Here is a 21,627-nt window from a genome sequence, read left to right as displayed (position 1 = left end):
CGAAGGGGGTGGGAGGTGGGGGGACCGGCTGGAGACATCCAGTGCACACTCCTGGTTTCCTCATTCAGCCTGAGAGACACTGATACCCCTTGTTGAGTTACTTATCCAGATCCTCTTTAAGCTCCATTTCTTTCTTTCCCCAGCAGATCCCTGGAGAGATGCCCTTTCAACCTCCCATCTCTGCTAAATGCCTTTTGGATCCCAGCAGTGGACTCCACTGGATGGGTGGATTGACTCAGAGCAGACTGTTACTGAGGCCTATTAGGGTTGGTGAAAAGCATTCTAGCCAGAGCCTCCAGGTTAGAAGAGAAATGACAGTATCCCTGTGACAAAGCCCAGCAACCCCCCCCCCCCGACAAAGGGTTAAAACTCCCCCCTCCCCTGCCCCCCAACTTGCTGCCAGAGATCAGCTAATCTGATAATTATGGCAACAAACACAGTTTAGACAAACAAGACCTGACCCTGAGGGTTTGGAATGAAAACATTTACTCTCTCTCTCCCCAGAGAGACGGTGCCTGGAGCATACACACAGAGAGACACTGGGAAAATACCCTTGTGCTGGAGCGACAGGGTGAAAACATCTGTGTTCCTGAGCTGCTTAAGAAGATAAAGTTAATGGGGAGAAGGCAGGGGGCGGGGGAGGTGGGAGGAGTGGGGAATGGTGCAGTCTGAGGGCGCGCATGTTTGGAGCAGATGGAAAATGTACCCAGAACTGGAGATGTGAGCCAATTGTAACTGATTTTACAACAGAGGTATACAGAGGAGTCTCAAAGATGCAGAATTCCAGTGAAAAACCTGGAGGGTGGCTAAAGGAGGAGAAACCTCTTAAACCCCCAAAGTAAGATTAATTCCTGAGAGCGGGCAGGGAAGATGATCCCAAGTGGTCCATGATTCTAAGTGAATTTCATACCTGCCTGCCAGGGAGTGAGGTTTACAGGGCGACCTGGCTAATCGTCGTTTTCTCACCCCCAATTTTGCTTCTAAACTGGACATGCCCTTCCCCTCTCCGCCGCCTGCCTCAAAACTTGTCAAGCTACTCCTTCTCTTTTGCTAAAATGCTGCTTCCTAGCAGTCTAATATGTGACACAAATGAACCTCTACAAAAATGAAACAAACTCATGGACTTGGAGAACAGACTTGTGGTTGCCAAGAGGGAGGGGGTGGGGGAGGGAGTGGGGTGGACGGGGAGTTTGGGGTGAGTAGATGCAAACTATTGCCTTTGGAGTGGATAAGTAATGGGATCCTGCTGTAGAGCACAGGGAGCTGTATCTAATCACTTGTGATGGAACATGATGGAGGATAATGTGAGAAAAAGAATGTATATATATGCATGCCTGGGTCACTGTGCAATATGGCAGAAATTGACAGAACACTGTCAATCAACTAAATAAGAACCATTTTAAAAGTTAATTAGATAAATAAATAAGAAAAGGAAAACTTGGTAGTTGCTGAACGTGGAGATTCTGATCTTGGCTTGCTTCAACCTGGAATTCCAATAGTTTCTCCTTTGCCAACTGCCCTCATGTTTTGCCGCCATATATCCAGGAAGGAGCCTAATCGCACCTCCGCACCAGATGTCATTTCTTTTTGATACGTGGCTGGTGGTGTATCAGCTGGTTGGCACTCCTCTCTCTGCAGAGCAAGATGATCTCTAGGCATCCAAATCCTTGGGGATTTGCAGATCATATATACAGATGACACCAAGCTAAGAGGAGGAACTACTGTGATTGATGATAGGATCAAGGTTTAAAATGCATTCTGTAAGGGGAAAGAGGGTCTAAAATCAATAAGATAGGATGTGCCAGGAATGGGAAGCACTGCATTTAGGTCCAATAATCAATGGCATGAGTACAGGATGGAAACACCTACAAAACAACAGTTTATGTAAAAACAAAATAAAACAAACAAAACATTTTTGGGGGTCCACAACTGATTCAATATGAGACAACAATGAACCTCTCTGCCTAAGGAATAGATACAACCATAGTAGGTATTAATAAAAGTATTGTGATCACATTAACATTTGACTTCTTTTTAGCAGGGAAAGGGTAGAACTGAACAAATCTTGATTTTTTTCTCTTTAAGTATAAGTGCTGACTAAGCAGAGCGCAGGAGGATCAATTTTCTTTAGTTCATGCTTTGGTTTAATTTCAGATTCAAGTGCCCCATGGCAGTCTACACAGGGTCCACCTTGGCAGTCCTCATACTCTGTTCAGCTGGTTCTACCTGCCCCTGAGTTTTGAATCTCATGCTAGTCCACTTAGCTGCTCCTCTGCCCATCCGATGGAGAATCAGAGATTCCTCTCCTCAAGGAAATACACTTCTTTCCAAGTAGTCCAGGGATTTCCCTTGTGGCTCAGTGGGTTAAGAACCTGACTAGCACCCATGAGGATGTGGATTCGACCCCTAGCCTCTCAGTGGGTTAAGGATTCGATGTTGCCATGAGCGGTAGTGTAGGCAGGCAGCTGCAGCTCTGACTCCACCCCAGCCCGGGAAATTCCATATGCCTCATGTACGGCCCTAAAAAAAAGCAAAAACAACAAGGAAGCAAACGAAAAACCCAATAGTCCAGTCTTCTCACTGCTCCTCACATATCCCATGGTTGCTTGTACATTTGTTCATTCATTCAAGAATCCACTGTCCACCATGTGCCAGGCACTGTACCAGGAACAGGGAAATCAATAGTGATAAGACACCATCCTTGCCCTCATCCATCTTATGTTTGGGGGAGCAGATAAAGAGAGCCTAAACAAAAAATTTAAAAATTTCAGATAATAAAGAGGTATGAAATGTTGCCAGGTTCTCGAAAAGCCTTCCATCTTCTTTCTAGAATTCTCAGAATGTTACCTTCTGCTTCCCATCCCAGCTCAAGTTCCACCTTCCCCTTGGAGGCAGAGACCTCCAGCTCTGTTCCCTGAACTTCCCAGAGGCTTATAACATATAGTTAATACTCAACTGTCCTCTAATTGTTTTCCTTACACTAATTTTGCCTCTCAACAGACTATATGAGCCGGTAAACTCTTTGAAGTCATAGGATATGCCTCTGAGTTAAACATATTCTGTCAATCTTAATCTATGATGCTGTTTAAAAGGAAACGAGAAGCACAGTTCAAACATAACTTGAGGTTCCCAGAGAACAAGAGACCGTCTTCCAGTGTTTCCAATATCCTCTAGAATAAGAATTTAAAGTCAGGATGGTAGTTTGTTTATTTGCTGAACTTACCTCCTCCAAAGAGTCCTAGATTCTGTAAGATCTTTAAAGCAACAAACATACCTTGAAATGAGCATTAGTAAGATTAGAGGGAACAGCAGGAGGGAAACACCCAACAAGCTCAAAAAGGGATAAAAGTTAAGGACAAACAATGAATGGTAAACTCAGAAAAACACTCTGTCCAAAAATGAGCCCAAACAACATTCTTTGGGGCCCCTCACGCTCTGTAGAATAAAAGCAGCACCCAAACAAAACAAACCCAGAAACGATACAAACGGCCATTGACAGAGGACTGATTAAAGCGATAATGGCACCTTCTTAAGATGGACAGTTAGGTAGGTGATGCTACATACACTGACATGAGGAGATGGCCACTGTGTAGTTTAAGAAGCAAGTCTCAGAACAACACAAGTAATGTGCTCTTTTGCACTAAAAACGTATTTGTATATGTGTAGAAAAATGCTGTTAAGGATATATACTAAACTGTTAACAGGAGTTCCCGTCGTGGTGCAGTGGTTAACGAATCTGACTAGGAACCATGAGGTGGCGGGTTCGGTCCCTGCCCTTGCTCAGTGGGTTAACGATCTGGCGTTGCCGTGAGCTGTGGTGTAGGTTGCAGACGTGGCTCAGATCCTGCATTGCTGTGGCTCTGGCGTAGGCTGGCAGCTACAGCTCCGATTAGACCCCTAGCCTGGGAACCTCCATCTGCCGCGGGAGTGGCTCACGTAAAGGCAAAAAGATTAAAAAAAAAAAATTGTTAACAAAGACATTTCTGGGAATGGGTCATAGGCAACGGGGTGGGAGAGACAGGGGAAGAGAATAATGTTTTTATTTTTAATTTCTGAGCTGTTGTATATCCTGTAGTTAATTATGGACCCACAGAGTCATTCCTGGATTTGTTTGTGCCTCTTGTGCCACATGGAAGGACCTCTAAAGAGAAATCCTGGAGTTCCTGTCGTGGTGCAGTGGTTAACGAGCCTAACATCCATGAGGACATGGGTTCCATCCCTGGCCTTGCTCAGTGGGTTAAGGATCTGGAGTTGCCGTGAGCTGTGGTGTAGGTCGCAGATGCGCTTTGGATCCTGCGTTGCTGTGGCTCTGGCGTAGGCCGGTGGCTACAGCTCTGATTTGACCCCTAGCCTGGGAACTTCCATATGCCATGGGTGCAGCACTATAAAAAATACAAAAAGACCAAAAAAAAAAAAAAAAAAAAGAGAGAGAGAGAGAAAGAGAAATCCTAAGTATCTGACAGTGAACTGTGCCTGGCTATGCCATAGCGTACCCCAACCTGAGATGTGGCAGGGCACACACAGGAGAGCAATGCGGAGGCAACTGGATGTGTGTATCATGATTGCTTCTTTAATGCACTGAAAGGAGGATGCACTGAAAATTTTCCTTGGAAAATTTGTTGTTCTTATATAAATGAACTCCTGGGAAAACACATATAAGTAAAAATTTTACATTCTTAGATGGCAAAGGAAAACAATATTTAAGAGCTGTAGAGGTCAAGAATGTGGCTTTGGAACAATAGAGACATTCTGAATTCTGAGTTTGCCACTCACTGATTTTGCGATCTTAGGCAAATTCTATCACCTCTCATTGTTTTGTTCCTCCTTCTGAATCTTTTTTTTTTTTTTTTTTTTGGCAGGGGGTGGGGTTGGTCTTTTTCCTTCTCTTTCTAGCCCTGAAATACTGCTGTTCCCAAGGCTGCTGTCCCAAGCCCTGGTCCCCCTTCCTTGGGTGATATTTTCTTCCCATGGCTTCAGTTGCCACCGTGTGCCTGTGACACACAAGTCAACAAATCAGGCCAAATTTCTCTCCTCAGCTCTAGGCCCTGCCTGATGCCTTCTAAAGGGTCCCAATTTCCCACAGTCTAAACCCCTCTAATATGCTTTACGTGGTCCTTCAAAATCCAGGGCCAGTTTATCTTTCCAACCTCATCACTCACACATTTCGTCTTCTCTCTCTGTTCCAATTAGACCAAACCATTTCTCATTTCTTCAGTTAACTGTGATGATGTGCTCCCTGAACTCTGGACTTTTACAACTATTTGGTTCTCCTGGTCTAGGCTGGGTGTCTAGTGCCTACCCTAGCATTCCCCATACTGCATGGAATGACTTGTATACACATCTGAATTGCCGGCCAGATCATGACCCCCAGAAAGCAGGGATCATATTTGCTTTGTCACTGTACACTTAGAACACAATCTCCAATACTGGCACTTAATAGTCTTACTATAGACATTTGTTAAATAAAGCACTACTGTTATTAATATAGGCGAGGTGATGTAATGGTGAAGAATTGGGCTCCAGCTTCAAATGTTAGGTCTACTGTCTAACAGCTATGCAACTTTTGGCATGTAATTAACTTGTCTGTGCCTCAGCTTCATCTGTTACCCATCTAAAATGTTCAGTGGACATGAAGGACAAAATGAAATAATCGTTTTCATTACAAAGGAAGTGCTCTGTAAATATCAGATATTTTAACACTGATATAATGCTTAGCGCAATCCCTGGCACATAATAAGAACATCATAAATATTGGTTATTATCACTATAACGTTCTGTAATGATAAAAATAATTTCTGGAGTTCCCGTCATGGCTCTGTGGTTAACAAATCCGACTGGGAATCATGAGGTTGCAAGTTCAATCCCTGGCCTTGCTCAGTGGTTGAGGATCTTTCGTTGCCATGAACTGTGGTGTAGGTCGCAGACGCGGCTTGGATCCCATGTGGCTGTGGCTGTGGCTGTGGTGTAGGCTGGTGGCTACAGCTCTGATTAGACCCCTAGCCTGGGAACCTCCATATGCTGAGGGAGTGGCCATAGAAATGGCAAAAAGACAACTAATAATAATAATTTCTAATTAGTTTTAAAAGTTTAAGTTTCTGTGGGTTTTTTGTTTGTTTTTTAAGCAGCAGCATATTTATACTTAGTATGTCAGGTAGTCTACTAGCTTTTCCCTCTAGGAAAGTGTTTGACTACTTGGGGGGGAATGTTATCAGGGGCAGCAAGAGAGCAAGGAAGGAGAAACAAGTGTGTTCAGGGTTAATGTTTTCGATTTCAGTTTTTGCAATACAGTGGTTGGACTTTAATGTTTCTATGATTGTGGCTTTTGTTCTAGATGGCAGTTCTCAAACATTCGTCCGCATCCTCTGGGAGCTTGTTATACTACTGATCAACTCCCTCTATGACTAGGTGGTTCTGGGATGGAGCCTGGGTCCATGGACTTTTACCAAGATCCTCTGGTGATGCTGATATAAGCTGAGGCTTAAGAACCTGTGAGCCAACAATATGCAACACGCAACCATCTACAACTACTCTGACCAGGTGGCAGCATCAGGCTCAGCAGGACATCGTTGGAGTTGCCTTCTAGAAAGGACTCTGAGAGACTGGTGTCTGGGAGATGCCTCTGCTGCTGAGGACTATTGCTACCTTCAGGAGAGTCCTAAAAATGATTGGCTTCTCCTCTAACAGGAACCACTGCTGAGGACCTCCTCTGGCTTGTTGGGGGAGAGTAAGAGGAACCCATCCCACTTCCCATCTCCCATGCCACCCCGCCCAGGAGGTGTGCTGGAAGCGCCCTTAGAAGCCCTTGCTGGAGGCACAGCCGCACAGCATCGGGGAGCTGCAGTGCTTCTCAAAGTGGGACCCCGAGAAAGTTTGTTAAAACACAGAATCCTTGGTCCTACTTCAGACCTATCATATCAGGATCTTCATTTTCAACACCTAGAATCACCTAGAAAGTGTGTTAAAATGCAGAATCCTTGGTCCTACTCCAGACCTATCACATCAGGATCTTCATTTTCAACATGCTTTGCAGATTTGCCTGAGGCATATTAAAGCCAGAGAATCACTGACAGAAAATGGAGATGATCCCAGTGTGTCCCCGTCTCTGCCACCTGGAGTGGAGAGGTGTTTTTGGTTTCTTGTCACACTCCCCTTCCTGGCCATCTGCACAGAACTTAGACTGACTTCTCAAATCTTAGACGGTCACCAGCCCTCAAAGACCAGGTGGAGAGTGTAACTCGGAAAAGACTTTTGTAAGTCAAAGCGTAACTTCCTTTGCGTTATTAGATGTTATGCACTTTTCTGAGGACAACAGCGGGGGCATTTGGTTTTCAGGACGTGTCTGCTTAAAACCATTTCTGCAGAGAGAAATCCCAATTGTGGTAGGGGGCCTGGTCTGGGTTCCTCCGGAGGTCCCGTGAGGGCAACAGGGCTGTCCAGGGAGGGAGGTGTTTGTTGGTGACATCACTCTCCTCATCTGTCAAAGATAGATGAGCAGGGACTTGGTTGCCGTGGGGGATGTTACCGCCTTGGTTTTCCCATCAAACTCTGTCAGGCTTTGTAACTTGAAGAAATGAAAGGGGGGAGCAGGAGAAGGACAGCTTCTAACGAGCTGTCAGCAGGGCCCCACCAGCCTGCCTGAGCCCTGACTTTGTTCCAACGCTATTAGGGTAAAAATCCTTGAGTTTCTCTCAGAGAAAGAGAAGTGGCCTGGGGCTGAGAGGCACAGATTCATAAGTAATTTCCCTCATTATACACTTCCAGTGCTTAGTCACCATTTCAAAGAAGAGGAGCTATCACAGCAGACTTGGAGAATTTTGCCCCGGACAGGATGCAAAGTCCTCCTAAGATAGCTTAATCAGTGTGCTTTTCTTAACTGCCTGAAGTGGGGGAGAGCTGGCTCTCTGCAAGGCTGAGTTGTAGGTGGCCTGCTGTCCCTAGTGATTCTTAGGGCCTGGGTCAAGGGAGAATTTACCAAAGTGCTAAGGTAGAGATCCTTCTAGAAGCGGGATCTGCCCACATGGATGAGTTATCTAAGGAACCAGAGAGGTTGTTAGAGTCAATACCAGGTCTGACATTGGATGGGAGGGTATCTGGAGAAGTCAGAGCCACACAATGCCAGTGATCCCAGAGTTGAAAGGGAATAGGCAGGTTTAACAACACAAACCTTGGGTGCCCTAGTGAGAGTTTTTTGGGGTGTAGGAATTAATGATTTATTTATGTCAGCCACTCTGTTATTTATTATAAATTTGAGATTATAATATTAAAATAATAATTAGCTTAAATAGTCTGTAAGCCAGGATTACAGATGGTATGACAGCCAATAACCCTGGAATGTGCTTGGAATAGTTACACAAGCCGTGTGTGGATACATTCTTGCAAAATATTTAGAAGTTTACACAGCAAAAAGTCCCTTTCCCTCCCATTCCTCTTCCCAGAGGTAACCGCTGTCAACCGTTTGATAAGTATCCTTCTGTCTTCTTTCTAAACATTCACATACACATGTACCTATATATGCACACTCATCTTTTCTCATAAATGAGATCATATATCCCATACCATTACGTAACTTTAACAAAAACTGAAATGTTTGTCTCTTGGAGATAATTTTCTGGCAGAACAGATGAATCTTCCTCATTCATTTCCACACCAGCTCGGTACTGCATTATGTGGATGTGTCCTACTTAGGGACTCCCTCACTAACAGTGGACTTTAAAATTGTTTCCAATATGTTTGCTGTTACATACTGCAGTAAACCTCTAATGCACATACATCCTCCTCCACAGAGTCTTGTAGGATAGATTCCTGGAAGCCGAACTGCAGGATCAATGACAAAGCCAAAGTCTTTCTTTTATCAGTAAACAAAGGAAACGGAACGCTAGAGCATTTTAAGAGAGTACAATCAATTATTATGAAAGCAATCAGAGGTAGTCAAATAGTCACTGATTAATCTTTAATTGTTCACTCTGGAAACAGCCTGAGTGAGTCAAGTTATCCAGGTGAAAATAAATTTGATGTTTAATAATTGCAGAGCATTTTTATCTTTGGAAATGCTTTCCTTTTTTAGCTCATCATCTTCAATTCAAAGCTGTGAGCAAAGTGAGTCAGGATTGACCTTGTCTGATTAACAGTCCAGGAAGCTGTTGGGGGTAAAATGATGCTTCTCAATTTTAATATGCTTAGGGACCATAAACAAATTTTTTTACAGTCCATAGAATAAAGAAATTAAAAGGCCAAGAAAATTTTAAAAATTAAAATAACAGGAGTTCCCACTGTGGCAGAGTGGGTTAAGAACCTGACTGAAGCAGCTCAGGTGTCTATGGAGGTCAGGTTCCATCCCTGGCCAGCTGCACTGTTTTAAAAGGATGTGGCATAAGTCACAGCTGAGGCTCAGATTCAACCACTGGCCCAGTAACTTCCATATGCCACAGATGTGACCATAAAATAAAAATTTAAAAAAATAAAAATAATGTACTTAGGGAGAAATCTGGGGATCTTCATAAAAGGCAGTCAAGGGTGGGGTCTGAGATTTTGTATCTCTAACAAGACACTGATGCTGCTGATCTGAGGACCACCCTCACTAGTAAACACCTGGATAAAAAAAGGTAGTGAGTGAGCTAAATATAATGGAGAATTCGATCCGATAGAAGAAACTGGATGTCAGCAAAGTGATGGACCCTTGACATGACAAAGAAAGGAGTGAAAGGAGAAGGGAATATGGGAGGGTGGAAGGATGGAGGGCAAAGAAGCTCTTCCTCTACATCAGCTAGACGAGAACGACTTTCATCTTGGAATCCCATGCCCTAAACAGGCACAACCTGACTCTGGCACTAAAAGCATTCCACACCTTGCCTATTGGCTGTCATACCATCTGTCGTCCCGGAGATTGCCCCATAGTGTTTCTTGTCTCTGTTTCCTTCTGGGGGATCCTGACAGTAGCCCATGGGTCCTGTAGGGCTCATCCCACTGCCTTTCACCTCATCTACAACCTATTTCTTCCCTGGGAACCAGAGGCCTCCAACCCTTAACGTGTCTTTTTTCTTCCCACCACTTACTCTCTTGGTTCAATGGTCTTCCAGTGGAGACTTTGCTGCCCAGCCCTGGCTCTTATGTCCAAAAGACATGAAGGAGACTCTGCAAGTCTCTTGGCAATATCTACTCATGGGCCTGCACGGCCCAGGTGCTGTGTCAGCCTACCTGCCTGCTCTGCACTGTGTACTGCCTAGAAGGTCACATGGCGCTGAGGCTGATCGTCGCCTCCACACTCCTGCTCTCATCAGAGCGAACAGGGCGAGATTCCCAAGTCCACTCACCTCCACAAAGAGCAACAGGTCTTCGTCTTCCTCCACCCTGCCCAACTGTTCTCACCAACGCGACTCGGATGCCCCAGGGTCCCCCAAAAGGTGGCCCTGTCAGCCACCTGTGACAGGGCTGTTGGCTTTGGGCTGTGCCTATTATCAATTTTCCTCTCATCCTTTAGAGATTCTTGTCCTGCGTAGGATGCAAATAAAAAACATAAAAGTACAGGTTTCTGATTCTCCCTTCTCTTCATATTTATTTTTTCTTTAAATGAATAAAGATCTATGTGATTTAGAGTAAATTTCTTACTGGCTTCACATTTCTCAACTTAATCACAAAAACATACGTATATATTTACTTGTATCTTACTAATAGAAATTAGATTTTTTTTTTAAATGGTGTTTTTGTGTTCTTATCATTTGGAACAAAAGAGAAGCATTAATAAAATAATAAACTAAAGGTATTATTATTTTTATTTATTTATTTTTTTTGTCTTTTTGCTATTTCTTGGGCCACTCCCGCAGCATATGGAGGTTCCCAGGCTAGGGGTAAAATCAGAGCTATAGCCTCCGGCCTATACCACAGCCACAGCAACTCGGGATCCAAGCCACGTCTGCAACCTACACCACAGCTCACGGCAACGCCGGATCATTAAACCACTGAGCAAGGGCAGGGACCGAACCCGCAACCTCATGGTTCCTAGTCGGATTCATTAACCACTGTACCACGACGGGAACTCCTAAAGGTATTATTCTAATGGGCCATTTTCTCTTGAAAACATTGACTGCCAAAACAGATTCCAACAATTTGAGATCAAGATGTGCAAGCTGTTGGGTCTGAGGTGCTGCTGGGGCGGGAGTTAGAAGGGCAATGTTATCCATGCTGGAGGGAACTTTCTGAGGGGGAACGAACTGGCCTCAGCCAGATGAATTCCCCTTATTATATGTTTCATGTGCCTTTCCCATGAAAGAATATACAGCACTTAACCATGGCTATAATTTTAGTAATTTAATTTGGACTTTATTTTTACTGTCTGTCTTTCCCATTATTCTAGAGAATTAGTGAAGACAGAGACTTTGTCTTTTGTTCACCATGTTATCTTTGGTACATAGTACAATACCTGCCTCAGAGTAGATGGTCAGTAGATATTGATAAAGTGCATAAATAAATGGATGGAAAAATCATGAAGAAAAAGAAACTGGTATTATGTTATGAGATGAAGTTAAACTAAGGTTAAAACTAAAATTAAAACTTAAAAAAAAAGCCCTCAAATCTATAAACCTTAGCTCTGGAAGAGGATTCTGATTCTTGACTGGGAAAGTTGGAGACACATTGCATGTGGAAGATTAAAACTCTCACACAACACCTTAATCCTTTAAATAATTTTGCCATTGTTACATCATTCTTCTTTGTAAGCTCTACGCCTCTTTCATTTCTAGGGCAGGATATTTCTCTGTTCAGAACATGGAACTGTCTTTTTTTCTTTTTTTCTTTTTTTTTTTTGTCTTTTTGCCTTTTCTAGGGCCACTCCCGTGGCATATGGAGGTTCCCAGGCTAGGGGTCCAATCAGAGCTGTAGCTGCCGGCCATGCCACAGCCACAGCAATGCGGGATCCAAGCAGCCGCGTTTGCAACCTACACCACAGCTCATAGTAATGCCGGATTCTTAACCCACTGAGCAAGGGCAGGGATCAAACCTGCAACCTCATGGTTCCTAGTTGGATTTGTTAACCACTGAGCCATGACAGGAGCTCCCGGAACATGGAACTCTTGTATGAAAATTAACATGATGTCAGAAAGCAAATACAGTGACCTCTTCACAGGAGCAAGGACCTCCTGGGGTCTTTTTAAGCACTATTAGTGGACCAATACTACATTTTAAGATCTTTTTAGGAGTTCCCATCGTAGCACAGTGGAAACGAATCCGACTAGGAACCATGAGGTTGCAGGTTGGATTCCTGGCCTCGCTCATTGGGTTAAGGATCCAGTGTTGCCTTGAGCTGTGGCTGTGGTGTAGGCCAGCAACTGCGGTTCCGATTCAACCCCTAGCCTGGAAACCTCCATATGCGGCAGGTTCGGCCCTCAAAAAGACAAAAGACGAAAAAAAAAATTAAAAAAATAAAATAAAGCAAAATCTTTTTAAAAATAGGCTCTACCTTAAGAAGAGGTTGTAGGACTGATTTTCAGGTATGCATTACCATAAAATACTCTGAGCTCCCTGGAATAAAAGCACAATATAATATCTAAAACCAGGACATCTTATTCACCCTTTCATTCAATAAACTTTTATGACACCAGAGGCCACATGGCACAGTGGAGCAGGGACCCTGAAGCTAGACTGTCTGTATTCATAGCCTCACCAGTGTCTGGCTGTGACATATGGGCAAATTGCTCAAGTGCTTTTGCCTCATGTATTAAATGGAATCGTACGACCACCCACTTCAGCTGTTACGATAATACGAATGAGTTAGTTTTTAAAAATTTTATTGAAGTATAGTCGATTTACAAAGTCTTATTGATTTCTACTGTACAGCAAAGTCAGTTATACATGTAAATATATATTCCCTTTTGTATTCTTTTCTATAATGGTTTACTACAGGATATTCTGTGTTATACAGTAAGATGTCATTGTTTTGCATGAGTCAGTTTTTATTGACCACTTAGAATAGTACCTGGCATGTAGTTAGCACTACGCACATAGTTTTAAATAAACTCCTATAATGTGCCCAGCAGATATTAAGCACCAACAGCCTCCCAGGAAAGTAGTGAGCTAATATGTACCGAACACTTGCTATGTCTCAAGCACTGATCTGTTTTGCATCAATTTTTGTGACAACTCTGATGGAGATTTCATCCTTCATTCCTTCAGCCAATATTTACTGAGTGTCCACTAGATGTCAGGAGCTGTTTTAGGTCCTGAGACGCAGCGTCTTGGGATTTATGGGGTTTTTTAAAATTACTATTTTACTGGTTTTTAACAGCTCCCTCAGTTTCCAGATCAGCTCTAAACTGTGTACCACCTTAATCTTTATTTAAAAATATTTTACAACTTCTGAAGTTTTAAATTAGTACATTTTTAGTGCTTTGTAGAGCTATTTCCCCCACTCTGTTCTACTTCACTTTCATTGCTAGAGATTACCTTAGTTTTTTATTCTGGTGAAGCATCTTTCAAATTTGTTATTTTTTTTCAACGAAGACTTGATTTTTAGGTCATAAAACACATTTGTTGGAAAGTATGTCACTGCTTATTTTTTTATTAAAGCAACCCTGCAATGCATATTTGTATGCTTCTATACCTATCTTTGTAAACCTGTGTATAAATTTCTTTAGGATAGATTCCTGAGAGGAAATTGCTTGGTGGAATGGTACATGCACTCTAACTTTTTGACTGATATTGCAAAAATGCCCTCTAAGAAAAGGTTATATTGATTGACACTGACCAAAAGTGCCTTCCCCCCGTGCACTGTCAACAACACTATTTTATCAATATTTACAAATATTTTTGTCAGTTTGATGGGCAAAAATAGACAAATTGGTGTGGTTCCAATTTTTACAATGAGGATGATTTTTGATATGTTTATCGGCAATTTGTATTTATTCTTTCCTGATTGATTTCTTTACCTTAATTCATTTTTATATCAATACAATGAAGCTCTGAGTGTCTAATAGATGTGACTGATAAGCAGGCTGCAAACATTTTTCCAAGTCATCATATTTTTATTTAGGATGGCTACCATCAAGTTTTTTCTTTATGGCTTCTGAGATTGTGTCACAAATGGGAAAGTCTATTCTACCCCATACGCTTTCAAAAATTGTCACTATTTTCCCTACCTTGTTTGTAACTTAAAATATTTAAATCTTGAAAAAATGCTACTGTGATAGAAATAATGATGAAAAATAGTACTTCATTTTCAATAATTAGCAGAAATCACATATTCTGAAAATCAAATAATTGGCAAGTAAGCTTACGTTTAAACACGACAGTTTCCTTCATATAAATGTTTAATTATATGCTAGACATAAATGACTCGTGAAAGCATTTTATAGAGGCGCCTCTTTTCTGGCATATATTCCCATGTTTATAGAAAATGGCTGAGAAAATGGTTAAAGAGAGACTAGGGCAGAGCTTGAGGGGAGCAAGACTTTTTAAAAGAGTGGAAGTCTTTTGATTACCTTATTCTATGCATCACTAGCCACAGAGTGCAAGTCCTAGATTTTTTCCCCTGTTTTTGCCCAGTCAACATGGAAGTGCTTTGGAAAGCAGGTGATTTGGAAGACAGTTATTAAGAATTAATTCTGGATGAAAAATTTAGAGATCTGTTGCACAACAATGTGCATGTATCGAACTCTATACTTTAAAATGTCTAAGACAATAAGTTTTAAATGCTCTTTTTTTTAACCATCTTAAATCAAAAGAGTTAATTCTGCATTATGGTATACTTTTAATCAATAAATAGCTGAGTATCTATTAGTACCAAATACCAAATACCTTGTTGCGGTGGAGGATACCAGGAACTAGAATTGGTGGTTTCGGTTCTCAAGGAACTAACAAGCAATCAAGTTGGAGGAAAAAGTTAAGCCCGAATGAAAGCGTACAATCTCAGCAATGTCATGATGCCGAATGAAGAGAAGACAGACAAAATCTTACAGTTTATAAAAAGCAAGACTGACTACAGGGATAGAAATATTTGTTAAATACTTAAATGGCTTGCAAAGCACTTTAATATATTTTTTCCAATTGGCTATTTTACTAGATCTAGGACACACATTTCCATTTAACAGGCGAGGCAACAAAGCCTCAGAGGTTGTAATTTTTTCCAAGTTCACAGGGCCGAGTTGGGAACTAGGCTCAATGTCGTTCCAGCTCTTATCCTGGTGCCATTTATTTAAGTTGGCCCTGGGGATTTGCTGCCAGAAAAGTCTGACGGTTAGAGCAGAATCCAAATCTTAGGGATGCTGTGGTTATGTGTTTGCTAGGATTAGGATTGTTTCCTCCTTGCTGTCATCCTACCAAAAAAGCATCAAGTCACTTTTAGTACAAAATAAGAGATTTTTTTTCCCCTAGCTACTTACAGCACAGAGGAACTCAAACCAAGCTGCAGGAGAATGAGGACTTACATGAAAAACTTTAATTTCGCTGTTATATACACACAACCGTTTAGTCGACTGCCGTCCCAAGACAGACGTTCCTCACCCATCATGCCTAACAAGTCATACATGTGGTACGGTTAAGATAGGCCTGATCTGCCCCAGGTGCGACAGAAAGGGGAACTGACACAGCCTGTTGAATAAAGTCAGTGAATCAGAATTTAAAAGCACTTATCGGGGCTAAGACCTCAGGAGTTACGCACATTTTTAAACCACATCCTGCCCGTTCAATGGATTGACTTCTACCCAGAAAGTGCAGGAGCATTAGGTCTGTTCACACAATAACCCTATCTGATTGCCCAGGGTCAAGCTACTGTTTATCTTTGCCAGATACAACCCATATCCTGAGCAGAACCCATATCCTAAAACCTGCCTTTTTCACCAATTACTTCAAGGCAATACAGGCTCTGACGTTCTTTCTACAGAATCACCTAAACAAGAAAAATACTCTTAATTTTTTTTTTTTTTTTAAGTAGTAGGTAAAAGTAAACACACAGACACAGTGGTCAAGAGCTTTGCTTTTTTCATTTTCCTTCTCAGGAGTGTGCAACATTTTGCAAAGGAAGGGCGGTGCTGCCCTCTACCGTAGGATGTTGAAATGTTCACAGTACACCTCTATATCCCCCTCCAGCGATGCGGGACAGAATGACAACCTGTTACATTTTACACTATCCCTTTAGGAGTTGTTTAAATGTATGCTTGGCAAACACATTGACTTTGTTGCCTGCATTATCTCTTCACTTACCTTCGTCTTGTACCAAAGGACAGGACTTTAGGACATGACCCGACAACAACAGAAGGATATTACAACTTTGGGGAGGGGAAAGCTTGAGACCTTGCTCTAGAGGTAAGAGGCTGTGTTTTGATGCATTTTGGGAGAAAGAGGGCAAGGGGAGGAAATTTCCTGACTTTTAGTCTGTAGCCTTCTGATCTTCCATTGTTTGGAGTGTCCTCATTTGCTTCTTGCTAACGTGATCTACTTCCATTTCTGTGTTTGACTAGAGATGACAGTCACTTGGGGATGTTAAGAGAATAGTGGAATATTGTTCCCAAAGCACTTTCTACCCTTCGGAAAAAGATAATATAGAAATATGAAGGGCTATTATTAATACACACTACATATTAATTATTAAATATCTTATTACCTTTAAATTGCTTTGAGATTTTATAAATCTCAACAAAGATTTTTTTTTCTTTTAGTGGCATGTGGATGTCCCTGGCCAGGGATAAAACCCATGTCACAGCAGAGACCTGAGCCATAGTAATGACAACACCAAGTTCTCAACCCATTGAGCCACCAGGGAACTCCTCAACAGACTTTTTTTTTTTTTTTTTTTTTTGTCTTTTTGTCTTTTTGCCATTTCTTGGGCCGCTCCCATGGCATATGGAGGTTCCCAGGCTAGGGGTCTAATCAGAGCTGTAGCCACTGGCCTACACCAGTGCCACAGCAATGTGGGATCTGAGCCGCATCTGCAACCTACACCACGGCTCATGGCAATGCCAGATCGTTAACCCACTGAGCAAGGGCAGGGATCGAACCCACAACCTCATGGTTCCTAGTCAGATTTGTTAACCACTGAGCCACTACAGGAACTCCAACAAAGACTTCTTGAAAGGCTAAAGATATTATGAAGTATGTTCTCTGCTTTCTTTTCCATTAAAAATATTTCAGAGTACATGCCCTCAAGAGGCCACAGCTGATTTTTAGAGTTAGTCTAATCATTACCCTATAACTACTCAGAGACAACATTGTAATTTCAACAATAATAATTTCTACAACTGTGGAGTTCCCGTCGTGGCGCAGTGGTTAACGAATCCGACTAGGAACCATGAGGTTGCGGGTCTGGTCCCTGCCCATGCTCAGTGGGTTAATGATCCGGCGTTGCCATGAGCTGTGGTGTAGGTTGCAGACGCGGCTCGGATCCCGTGTTGCTGTGGCTCTGGCCTAGGCCGGTGGCTATAGCTCGGATTCGACCCCTAGCCTGGGAACCTCCATATGCCGCGGGAGCGGCCCAAGAAATGGCAAAAAGACCAAAAAAAAAAAAAAAATTTCTACAACTGTATTCAATGTATGTGTGTGTGTCAACACCGAAAAAACATCTCCCCCACCCCGATTTACAGATAAAAATACTAAAACTCAGATACATAATTTGCTCAAACTTTCAAAACTAGTAAGAGGTAAAACTAGAATTTGACTGAAAGCTATGCATTGTTCTACTAGGCAGCTCATCAGTCAATGAACAAACTAAACAAATCTCAAAGGCAAGTGCTTGTAAACAACATCTGTGATGATGATGATGATAGGAAACATATTGAGTACTTTCTGTCTAGTACAATTCAGAGCATTTTAGAATCAATCATTTAATAACAGCAAATCATTTAAACCTCACAGCATGAGGTAGAAATATCACTGTCTCCATGTTACAGGTGAGGGAACTGAGGCAGACAGAGGAAATCTCATTCAAGAGGCCCTGATTTAACCATTATGCTATACCGCTTCTTAAGTAAAATACAAAAATTGTATGGTACTACAATTTCTAAATGGTACCCTGGAACTTAATTACATTAATACGTAGATGAGGGAGTTCCCATCATGGCTCTGTGGTTAACGAATCCAACTAGGAACCATAAGGTTGCGGGTTCGATCCCTGGTCTCGCTCAGTGGGTTAAGGGTCCGGTGTTGCTGTGAGCTGTGGTATAGGTTGCAAACGCGGCTTGGATCCCGCATTGCTGTGGTTGTGGTGTAGGCCGGCAGCTACAGCTCTGATTGGACCCCTAGCCTGGGAACCTCCATATGCCGCAGGAGAGGCCCTAGAAATGGCAAAAAGACAAAAAAAAAAAAAAAAAAGTATATGAAACCATTGACAGTTGTCAGTCCTGCTGATGTCTCTGTTATACAAAGGTCTTAGGGCATTGAAAAAAAAGTTCTGCCCATGCAGGTGCCTGGTTTAAGACCTAACATTAGACCTTGTCCACTCCAGGGCTCCATGGACGTGCCCGTCTGTGAAATAGGAAATAGCAACAGATCTTTACTTGGTCCAATTCAGGTGTGTGGGTGGGGAGAGGAGTTATACATAAAGGGTAGAGGAGAGAAGGGAGGGAAAAGATGCAAAGGAAGATGGTTCCACCAAGGCACATCCAGGAAACAAGCCAGTTAAGTTGAAAGGAGAGGTTGATAAGGAATCACTTTCCTCAGCAAAAGTCACCTCAGTGTATGAGAGGACAGCACCAGCATAGGGGCTCTATGCCTATTTCTCACTATTTAGCCACACAGTGATTCTTGAACAGACCTCTTCTTACAGCTTTGGTCTTTAAAGAAACATGTTGAGCACACAACTCAGCTTCTAAACAATATCCTACCTTTAGTGACAGCCAAAATGGGGACAGTCCAGTACAACCATTCCAAAGCACTTTGTCCTTGAGGGCAAAGTGTGATAAACTCTTCCCTACCTTGACTTGTTGCTGAGTTATCAACCATCTGGGTATCAGGGGCAAGGTTTTGTGGTTTTGTTTGTTTGTTTTTTGCTTTTTAGGGCCGCACCTGCAGCACATGGAAGTTTCCAGGCTAGGGGTTCAATCGGAGCTACAGTGGCAGGCCTATAGCAGCTAGGGCAATGCGGGGTTTGAGCTGCGTTTGCGACCTAGACCACAGCTCACTGCCATGCCAGATCCCCAAACCACCGAGGGAGGCCAGGGATCAAACCTGCATCCTCATAGATACTAGTCAGATTCGTTTGTGCTGAGCCATAACAGGAAACCCCTCAGGGGCAAGATTAAGTACAGTAAGCAGGTGTGGATTTGCTCAGAGGTCCATGTAGTACCCACTGCTGCCCTGGCCTGCCTTTATGCTATGGGGGCGTCAGCATAGCCCTGAAGGTTTTGGATTTCCAAGCAAGTATAATGGAAAGGAATTCATTACCAATCAAGCTGTTATGTGGTTCTCAGCTCCTTCCTTCCAATTCTTTTGAAGAAAAGAGAAAAAGAAGGCAGAAGGGAAATGGTAGGGACAGAGTCCCTTGAACAGATAGTCATAATAAAGTCAGGAGGCAGGGGACTACCTGCCCCTCTTCCTTCTGACCCTGACACCTCTTTCCCCAGACAATCACTTTACCTGGCTGCCTACTTGTCTGGGCAACTTTTGCCTCTCAAGAATCTTTTGCTTGAATTATCCACTCGGCAGGAAGGAGGTGTTGTGTCCACTCTAAGTCAAAGTGTTAAAAGTAGCGATGGCCTGGAAAACATTTTGTTTATTTCAAGATGGGCACTTTGCTGGAGGGACAGGGCTCAAGACAGAAAGGTACAGAACTTAATCTCCAAGAAGCATATTTTTGAGGATAAAAGTTCCAGACTTGGATCCCACACAGTCTGCAGTTCCTTTCCCCTAAAGGAAATCCGGTAACTGTTCGCTCCTTTCTAAAATTCAGAACAGGTATCATGGAGACATGAAGAAAAACTGCAAATGGTAGTTTCTTTGCTCCTATTAGCACTGACTTGGTTATGGAGCTGCTTAGGTTGCCAATAAATATTTATTTGGACTTAGCTAAGTTAACAATGTTTAGGTAACCCAGGGTTGCTTTTCCTCCAGGGAATGACGTAAGGAGTGACCATGATACTGTTGGCCAACCCTGTGATCATACTTTTGAATCAAACTCCGGGGGAGTTCCCGTCGTGGCGCAGTGGTTAACAAATCCGACTAGGAAAGATGAGGTTGCGTGTTTGATCCCTGGCCTCGCTCAGTGGGTTAAAGATCCAGTGTTGCCGTGAGCTGTGGTGTAGGTCGCAGACGCGGCTCAGATCTGGCATTGCTGTAGCTCTGGTGTAGGCTGGTGGCTACAGCTCTGTTTAGACCCCTAGCCTGGGAACCTCCATATACCTCGGGAGAGGCCCCAGAAAAGACAAAAAAAAAAAAAAAAAAAAAAACCCAAAAAAACCTCCAGGAAGGCTGGGACATAGAACATCCCACTCAGCAGTTGGCCTTTGCCTCTGCTTATGGAAGCACTGAAAGTTCACTGTCATTTCACCTTCAGCATTGAACTTGCAATCTTAGAGGAAAATGTTAATTCAACACTGTGAAAAGTTATCTTTAAAAACAGGCTGTTTCTGAAAAGATGCAGATGATACAAAGGTTGGCACCTGTTGCACAAAGGTCTTTTGGATTACGTTTATTACTTTGCATGAATGTTTGAGGTTTGTTGTGTTATCCAATGAATAGAGACTGAGATATTGCTTTTTTTCTGAAAAGCCTTCCACTACTTATTGAATACTTACCAAGTGCAAGAAACTGAAGGAGACCAATACAGGGCAAGTTCTCTAGCCAGAAGGAGCTTACCATCTACAAGGGGTGTGGCAGATACGCAATGACAATAGCTAATATTGCGGGAGTGCTTACTATATGCAACTAAACACTTCATACATATTAACTCACATAATCCCCACAACAACCATAAGGAAAGTACTATTATCTCCATTATATGGAGCATGAACAGAGAGGTTAAGTAGCTTGCCTAGATCTGCCCAGATTAGTAAATGGCAGCACTAGAATTTAAACCTAGGTTGTCTAGCTCCAGAGCTAGGTTCTTAACTGGGCATTTTCTAAAACTGTAATATTGCCAACAAGATACAGAAGCATAGGAAAGGGAGATGAATTTTAACCAGAGTGAGGGTTAAGGCATAGCTTTATGGAGGAGGCATTTGTTCTGGATCTTGAAGGTCAATAGGTGGAGAGAGGGGTTGGGGAAGGAACAGGCAGACTAAAAGAAGATTTTGGGTACCAGCCAGCTGATGGCAGCAAGATCTGGTTGAGTGCCTGTGTGGGAGAAAAGCTGGAGGGGGCGGCTGCGCCCATATTCTCAAGATCCTTGAGGATCAAGCCCTGTCAGATAGGAAGGGGAGAAAACGCCCGCAATTGGAAGAGTGGCAGAAAGGAACTCCTGGACACTTCCTCTTATCTTGCCTTGCTTTGCCTCTCGTCATGTCTTGCCTCCTGTCTGAAACCAAGGCAGGTGGCCCACCCACATTTCTCTCAGGCAGAGAAGGTCAAGGTCGCCCGCGCGGGCTCCGGAACGGCACGATTGGCAGAGGACTCCCGTCCCGAGTGCAGACGCCGGATTTGGCTGCTAGCCTGAGCCAGGCCAGGATGGGTCAGGAATGTACGCACTCTGCGGCGTGGCAGCTAGAACACCAG

Source organism: Sus scrofa, chromosome 14 (assembly GCF_000003025.6).
Source record: "Sus scrofa isolate TJ Tabasco breed Duroc chromosome 14, Sscrofa11.1, whole genome shotgun sequence".
In the NCBI taxonomy this organism is placed as follows: Eukaryota; Metazoa; Chordata; class Mammalia; order Artiodactyla; family Suidae; genus Sus; species Sus scrofa.
This window is presented reverse-complemented; position numbering follows the sequence as displayed.